The 8,412-nt window shown below is 46.7% G+C and overlaps 1 non-coding gene across 1 annotated transcript; it reads right to left on the bottom strand.

Moving 5' to 3' along the window:
- Positions 1–4,043: 4,043 nt before the first annotated feature.
- trnat-agu lies at positions 4,044–4,117 on the bottom strand. The gene has a single exon. It is a non-coding gene; the product is annotated as a tRNA-Thr (tRNA).
- Between the last annotated feature and the right edge of the window lie 4,295 nt (positions 4,118–8,412).

Genomic DNA, 8,412 nt, shown 5'->3' with positions numbered 1-8,412 from the left:
TGCGGCTGCGTACAGCCGGCTACAGGTCCACACCGTAACTGTGGCTGCGCACAGCCGGCTACCGGCCTCTTCGCAACTGCGGCTGCGTACAGCCGGTTACCGGCCACTTCCGTAACTGCGGCTGCGCATTATGTGCAGCCAATTCTCTCCCTGCTATAAAAACAAAAGTTGCTGGAGAAGCTCAGTAGGTCTGGTAGTATCTGTGCAGAGAAATCAGAGTTAAGGTGCTCACAACTGGATCCGACACAAAGACAATTTCTCCACACTCTCGTCATGAAATATCTGCTGAATAGCTCAGTAGATTTCTGGGTCATTATTTCTGCACTCCCCCCAGTACAGGAAACACTCTCTGTGTCTCTCTATCCGCTTGACCAAAACCTTTCAGAATTTTAAAGGTTCTCAACATCTCACACTCAATTTTCTCCCTTCAAGAAAAAAAATTGCCTTCCCCACTCATCAGTGGAAACTTTAAAAGTAATGAAATTCCCCTAAAATTGCACTCTACCCAAAGCCAAATCTTTAGAGAAAACATTTCCAATTTCCACAGAGGCCAGTATACCATTATCAAATTGCCCTTTATTTACACAAGGAGAATCCTTGACTCAGATGGTACAGAACCTCTGACACTCTTGTTTATATCTGTCAGCCAGGGCACCCTGATTGGACCAGGTTAACAGGCCCAATCAGGGAACTCATGTTCTATGACATCCACCTAGCTGACCTCTTTACATTCACTACACCATTCAAATCTAATTTTCAGGGCTGATGCAGTCTCACCCCTGTGGTGCACACCAGTGGTGAAAGGTATTAAACATGGTGCTTGACACTGTGTGCTCCATCTCCACAGACAACGTCATAACTTGAAAGAGGAACGGGCAGTTGGGTTAAATCAACCCTCAACCATCGAGTTTGTTCAACTTAAAATGGAACTCCAGTTCAGACCATTTCAAAGTTTTATGTCCCACTGCCTGGACCTATCAAGGGCAACCTGGCCAGTGTGTTCTCCCCACCCATACATGAACACACTGAACCTTAATTAATACAATTCAAAACACTCGCCCCTTATTCTGTTTAGGCACCACTAACACAGGGTCACATTGGCTGGCCCCAGTTGTCCTGTGTAGTTGGCAATGAGTGTTCATTTTGATTTAGAAACATGGAAAGTAGAAGCAGAAGAAAGAAGGCCCATTGAGCTCACATTCAACATTATCATGGCTGATCTTCTATCTGAATGCCATCCTCCTACTCTCTCCCCATACCCCATGGCACCTCAGCCTCGAGGAATCAACCTATTTATTTGTTGAATATATTCAGTGACTTGGCCTCCACAGGTTCACTACCATCTGAGTGAAGAAATGGGCAATGGAGTATCCTAAGTCTGTGACCCCTTGTTCTGGATGCCTTCTCACACAGAGCCCCAGTCCCAGTCCCAGGAAACATCATTGCTGCATCCAGCATGTCCATTCGTGTTTACTTGTTTCCATGAGATTCCCTTCTCCTTTCATCCGTTCAATGAGGTGGCAGTGCTTTGACAATAGGAATCAAATGGGGATTGATTCCACACAGTGATGAGTGACAGTGATACCAGTTACAGGGTGGAAGGTGCTAGCAATGTGAAACCCAATGAAGCCTGCCTGTGCAGCCCACCTCCTTCATTCCCCTCCCCACCCCCCTCCCCAGTACTTCTGGCTTGATACAACACTTACTATTGATTCTGCTTCCACTGCTATTTCTGGGAACAAAATCTGTTCCCTGGCATTGATTCCATCTAGAGGGACTGTAAAACAACAATCAGAATTTTAAAATCAAGCTGCTGTAGGTCAGTGAGCAGAGGGGTGACAGTAGAGTGGAATTTGCCTCCAACTTACAGAGGGCGGAAGCAGCCAGGAGCATGTTAAAATAGGCAAGTCCAGAGGAAATGAGACATGGGTGAGGGTTTCAGCAGCTGATGAGCTGAAACAAAGTGGTGATAAAAAAAACTCCAGATGCTGGAATCCAAGGTGGACAAACAGGAGGCTGGAAGAACACAGGAAGCCAGACAGAACCTGGACAGAAGGAGAAGTTAATGTTTTGGGTATTATCCTTCTTCAGGACACATGTTGGGGTAGAGGGAGCTACAGATTAAGGAGGCGGAGGTGGCCTATCACCACATTCTGCCTCCACCCCTTCACCACCCCTCCCTTTTATCTGCAGCTCCCCTACCCCCACATCCAGTCCTGAAGAAGGGTAATAGCCAAAACGTTGAATTCTCCTTTCCTCTAGATGCTGCCTGGCCTGCCGAGACAGTGTGAAGTTGGATGATCTTATGGAACTACATGGAATGGCAATGGTGTCAGTCTCTCGTAAGAAGTTTGCCTCAGGGACAAATACAACAAAGTTTAGTTCGGTCTCAGACAGTCATCAGGGAAGGGGGGAAATGTTGGGAAGAGATAGTAGGAACTGCAGATGCTGGAGAATCTGAGATAACAAGGTGTAGAGCTGGATGAACACAGCAGGCCAAGCAGCATCAGAGGAGCAGGAAGGCTGACGTTTCGGGCCTAGACCCTTCTTCAGAAGTGGGGGAGGGGAAGGGGATTCTGAAACAAATAGGGAGAGAGGGGGAGGCGGATGGAAGATGGATAAAGGAGAAGATAGGTGGAGAGGAGACAGACAGGTCAAAGAGGCAGGGATGGAGCCAGTAAAGGTGAGTGTAGGTGGGGAGTTAGGAAGGGGATAGGTCAGTCCAGGGAGGATGGACAAGTCAAGGGGGCGGGATGAGGTTAGTAGGTAGGAGATGGGGGTGCGGCTTGAGGTGGGAAGAGGGGATAGATGGGAGGAAGAACAGGTTAGGGAGGCGGGGACGAGCTGGACTGGTTTTGGGATGCAGTAGGGGGAGGGGAGATTTTGAAGCTTGTGAAGTCCACATTGATACCATTGGGCTGCAGGGTTCCCAAGCGGAATATGAGTTGCTGTTCCTGCAGCCTTCGGGTGGCATCGTTGTGACACTGCAGGAGGCCCAGGATGGACATGTCATCTGAGGAATGGGAGGGGGAGTTGAAATGGTTCGCGACTGGGAGGTGTATTGTTTGTTGCGAACCGAGTGTAGGTATTCCGCAAAGCGGTCCCCAAGCCTCCGCTTGGTTTCCCCGATGTAGAGGAGGCCACAACAGGAACAGCGGATACAGTATACCACATTAGCAGATGTGCAGGTGAACATCTGCTTGATGTGGAATGTCTTCTTAGGGCCTGGGATGGGGGTGAGGGGGGAGGTGTAGGGGCAGGTGTAGCACTTCCTGCGGTTGCAGGGAAAAGTGCCGGGAGTGGTGGGGCTGGAGGGGAGTGTGGAGCGGACAAGGGAGTCACGGAGAGAGTGGTCCCTCCGGAAAGCAGATAAGGGTGGGGAGGGAAAAATGTCTTTGGTGGTGGAGTCGGATTGCAGATGGCGGAAGTGTCGGAGGATGGTGTGTTGGATCCGGAGGTTGGTGGGGTGGTACGTGAGGACGAGGGGGATTCTTTTTTGGTTGTTATTGTGGGGAGGGGGTGTGAGGGATGAGTTGTGGGAAATGCGAGAGACACGGTGGAGGGCGTTCTCGACCACTGAGGAGGGGAAGTTGCGGTCCTTGAAAAACGAGGACATCTGAAATGTACGGGAGTGGAATGCCTCATCCTGGGAGCAGATGCGGCGGAGGTGAAGGAATTGGGAATAGGGGATGGCGTTTTTGCAGGAAGGTGGGTGGGAGGAGGTGTATTCGAGGTGGCTGTGGGAGTCGGTGGGCTTGAAATGGATATCGGTTTCTAGGTGGATGCCAGAGATGGAGACAGATTTGTTTGTTCCTAATTTCTGGATGCTGTGTATAACAGTGAGCACACCTCCAATACAGTGGGCTTTTCAATGGACGGGACATAGTGAAGTTGTGGTCAATGCTGTTGAAATGCAATCTGACAATCTGTTTCTCACAATCTGAGCCAGACATGATGTGATTAAACACAGAGGGGCCTGAATGTGGAGAATTGTAAAAGGATTGTGAGTGAAGGACAGGGCCAGGACCAAGCTGCGGGTAAAAAGGCACCGCTGGGATTCGAACCCAGGATCTCCTGTTTACTAGACAGGCGCTTTAACCAACTAAGCCACGGCGCCGCCGAGCGCTCCTCCGGAATCGGCGCTTTTAGACTCAGCGCGCCTGCGCACTGCCTCTTTTCAATTCACCGCGCAAAAACTGAGAGCGCGCCTGCGCACAACCACATGGTGGGGAGGGGCAGTGGGGGTGGGGGGAGGATTGGAGGCAAAAAGGAGGGGAACTGGCTTAAAGAGTGAGGATTATGGTCTAAGGTGGCGGGGGGAATGGGGAAAGGTTAATGGGGAAGGGTAATTTGTGTGGGGTTAGGCAGAGGAGTGATTGTGGAAGGGGTAATGGGAGAGGCAGTGATGGAGGGTTAATGGGGCACAGAGATAATGGGTGGGCCAATGGGTTATTCATCCCAGATGAAATAGTTCCTCATGATATGGTTCCAAGAAAATCAAGACATTTGGCCCATATACACACTCTCCTGTTGTATATCCTCTCCCAACATCCCCAACTCTGACCCATAACAAGAGCTGGAACAGGGCAGCTCCTCGAGCCTGCTCTGCCATCATACTAAACTCCAATTCCCCCACAACCTACCCACTCATCCCCAGGGTCATTTGTTCACCAATTCTCCATCAATCTCTTTCTTAAATATGTTTTTAAAATCTACTTGAGTTGATCATTTAAAAGATTCACAACCCTTCGAATCACAGATTTGTTAAAATGCAATAGGAGGCTATTTGGCCCATTGTGCCTGACCCAGTTCTCTCTACCTGTCCGACCAACATCAACAATCTGTGCACATATACACCCAGCTCCCTCGGCTTCTGCACCTCTTTAGAATTTAGCCCCTATTTATATTGTCTTTCAACGTTTTACCTGCCAAAATACGTCACCTCACATTCCTATGCATTGATCCTCATCTGCCACTAGTCCACCAGCTCCACCAACTTGTCAATGTTCTTTTGGAGTTCTACACTGTCCTCACAATTTACAATTCTTCCATGTTTAAAGTCATTTGCAAACTTTGAAACTGTCTCCTCCTCACAAAGATTGGGTGAAAAAAAATTCTCCTCACCTCAAACCTAAATGGCTGACCCCTTATCCTGAGGCCTGTAACCTGTATCTCAAGGCTAGAAGTTTCCAAAATGGGCTCATGAGCTAAAAGTTTGGGGTTGTGAAATACAAGGCAATGTTGATTGCTATGGAGTTCAGACCAAGTTACAGTAGTCCTGCTGTACTAGGTCCTCATTCCCACAGTGCTTAGAGGGGTCACAATAACTTTTAAGCCCTGAAATAGGATTGCAATGGGAAAGCATTTGGGAAGTACTGTTCTAGACTCTCCACCCAAGGGAGTAGAAACCTCTCACTGTTTAATTTTACTTTATCGAGTTAGATTACCCTTTATTCTTTTAAACTCGAAGGAATATAAAGGAATTCCACTTAATCATTCCTCATAGGACAACCCACACATCCAAGAAATCAATCCAGTGCATCTTCTCTGGATTTTTCAATGTACATTTGTCCTTCCTTAGGTGTGGAGGCCAAAGCTGCATACAGATGTGGTCTCACTAAAACTCGGTACAATTATAGCATGACTTCATTCCCATACTCCACTACCATTGCAATAAAGGCCAACACATCATTTTTTTTCTCAAGAAGGGTCTAGACCCGAAACGTCAGCTTTCCTACTCCTCTGATGCTGCCTGGCCTGCTGTGTTCATCCAGCTCCACACTGTGTTATCTCAGACTCCAGCATCTGCAGTTCTTACTATCTCTGACATCATTTGTCTATGTACTTGCCGTAGTTGCGTGCTAACTTTTTATGTTGCATAGTCACACTAATCTCTCTGAACAATTTCAATTTTTGCACTATTTAATAAAGTGTTTGCTACCCTAACTAATAAAGTGAACAATCTCACAATCCCTACATTATATTCCATCTACCACCTTAGTCGCGGAGTAATACAGCAAGGAAAGAGACCCTTTAGCCCATTATGTTTGTGCCAGTCATCAAGCACGATCTATTCTAAATAAAAACCGAAAGAACTGCAGATGCTGTAAATCAGGAACAAAAACAGAAGTTGCTGGAAAAGCTCAGCAGGTCTGGCAACATCTGTGAAGAAAAATCAGAGTTAACGTCTGGTGACCCTTCCTCAGGACTGTTCTTTTCTAATCCCATTTCCCAGCATTTGGCCCATAGCTTAGTATCCTACGGCGTTTCAAATGCTCATCTAAGTAGTTCTTAAATATCTTGCATGTTCTCACCTCTACCACCCGTTTAGTCAGTGAGTTCTAGGTAGCTACAACCCTCTATGTGAAAATAGTTTCCACAAATCACCTCTAAAGCTCCCATTCATAAAACTGTGCCCCCGATTACTAACCCCTCTACTAAGGACAAAAACTTCTTCCTATCTACCGTCTCTATGCCCCTCAACTTGTACACTTCAAACATGTCCCTCTCAGCCTTCTCTGCTATAAGGAAAACAACACCAGCCTAGCTAGTCTCTCTTCATATCTGAATGAGTACAGCCCAGGCAGCCTCCTGGTGAATCTTTCCTGTACCCTCTCTACTGCATCCTCCCTACGGTGTAGTGACAGAACCGAATTATGGTCACTATCACATGGAATGGAATTTAAGAGGTAGGGAGGTTCTGCCAAAACTCTCCAAGGCTGTACAGACCACAACTGGGATACTGTCAACAGTTTACCGGTCTTATTATGAGAGGCAGTCCAGAGAGGGTTCACTAGGCTGATACAGGAATGAAGGGAATGTTTTAAGAGGAAAGGTTGAGTAGATTAGGCCTCTTCTTATTGCAATTTAGAAGAACGAGAGGCAACTTTATTGAAACATACAAGATTGTTAGGGGATTTGACAGGGTAGATGTCCCAAAACGTTAACTCTGGTTTTTTACTACACGGATGCTGCCAGACCTGCTGAGCTTTTCCAGCAACTTCTGTTTCCATTGTCGTTGTAGATTTAGAGAGGGTTTTTCCCCTTGTGGGAGAGTCTGGGACCATACTGCATACTGTCTGATTAAGAGGTCACACACTTGAAACAGAGGAATTTCTTTTCAGAAGGTAGTGAATCTGTGGAATTCTTTACTGCAGAAAGATGATGAAGTTGGGCTGTTGAGTGTATATAAGGCTGAGATAAACAGATTTTTAATCATAAAGGGTTATAGAGAAAAGACAGGAGGCAGAGGAGACCTGAGAGATGGAATGGCCTACTTCTGCTGCTACATCTTGTGGAAACAATGCCCCACTGGCACCTCTACAAATTTGCCTGGTTTCAATCCCTTAGGTCAGGTCCAGCCCCATCCCCTCTCCGATAGGACCTTCTATGTGCTGCCTTAAAAAGCTCTCCTATACACCTTGCTGCACACTCACCTAACCTGTCCACATCACTTTGCAGTCTCTTCCTCACAGTTTACATTCCAACCAAAATCTGTCACCAGAAATTATGGATACATTGCTCATGGTATCTGCTTTTAAGTGACACTTCACTATTTACAGCTTGACAACATTAAAATGCCCTAGTTATCCCAACTCACTGTTTGCTATTATCTAACCAATCCTCACCCAACACCAAGGGCCCTTTGGTACCTTTACTGAATACCCGTTAAAATCCAAATACTGGTTCAGCATTCTGCTGTACCACAAGTTACATTTGTCAAACATAAGTTTATTTTCATTAATCTGTATGAATCTCCCCGGTCACCAATTATTCCCTAAATCCTACCTTTGACCAAGTTTTTGGTCACCTGCCCTAATTTTCCTCAGATATGGCTTGGGGTTGGATTGTGTCTGCTCCATGATCCAGTGAAGCACCTTCAGATGTTTTATTATATAAAGGCACTACATAAATGCAATTTATTGATCTCTAATCGTGTTACACTTAAAGCCTTCTCCTGATCTTTGAGGCTGCCCAAGACGTCTCTCTCCTTTTCGCAGGTTTCCACCCCCTGACTCTGGCCTCTTATTGCTCTCCCCCTCCCTCCCTCCCTCTGTTCCATCGTTTGTGTCAGAGCCCATCCTGGCCCCCTCAGAAGCCTGACTGAGAGACAGCTGGATATTGTTGGAGAGATGTAGGATTTTCCTTCTAACAGATTAGCAATAATGGGCTGAATGGCCTGTTCCAGCCCTGTCTGCCTTGTGATGCGAATTTTTCCAAGGTCTGCGTCCAGACTTGTTGCAGCCTTGTCATTGTCTTGGTGTAAAGGTGATAGTTTGCTTCTTGTTTAACCAGCTAATGGGGAGTGCCTATTACTTATCAGATTCCCTAGTTCCAGGTCAAATCCAGGACTGTACGGGAAACTGACAAATTAAATCCACCATATTGGGAAATATCTGGGTGAGATTGAAA

This window comes from Rhincodon typus, chromosome 15 (genome assembly GCF_021869965.1).
Source record: "Rhincodon typus isolate 14 chromosome 15, sRhiTyp1.1, whole genome shotgun sequence".
Taxonomy (NCBI): domain Eukaryota; kingdom Metazoa; phylum Chordata; class Chondrichthyes; order Orectolobiformes; family Rhincodontidae; genus Rhincodon; species Rhincodon typus.
Note: the sequence above shows the minus strand (reverse complement) of the source record. Positions and strands in the feature narration are given on the sequence as shown.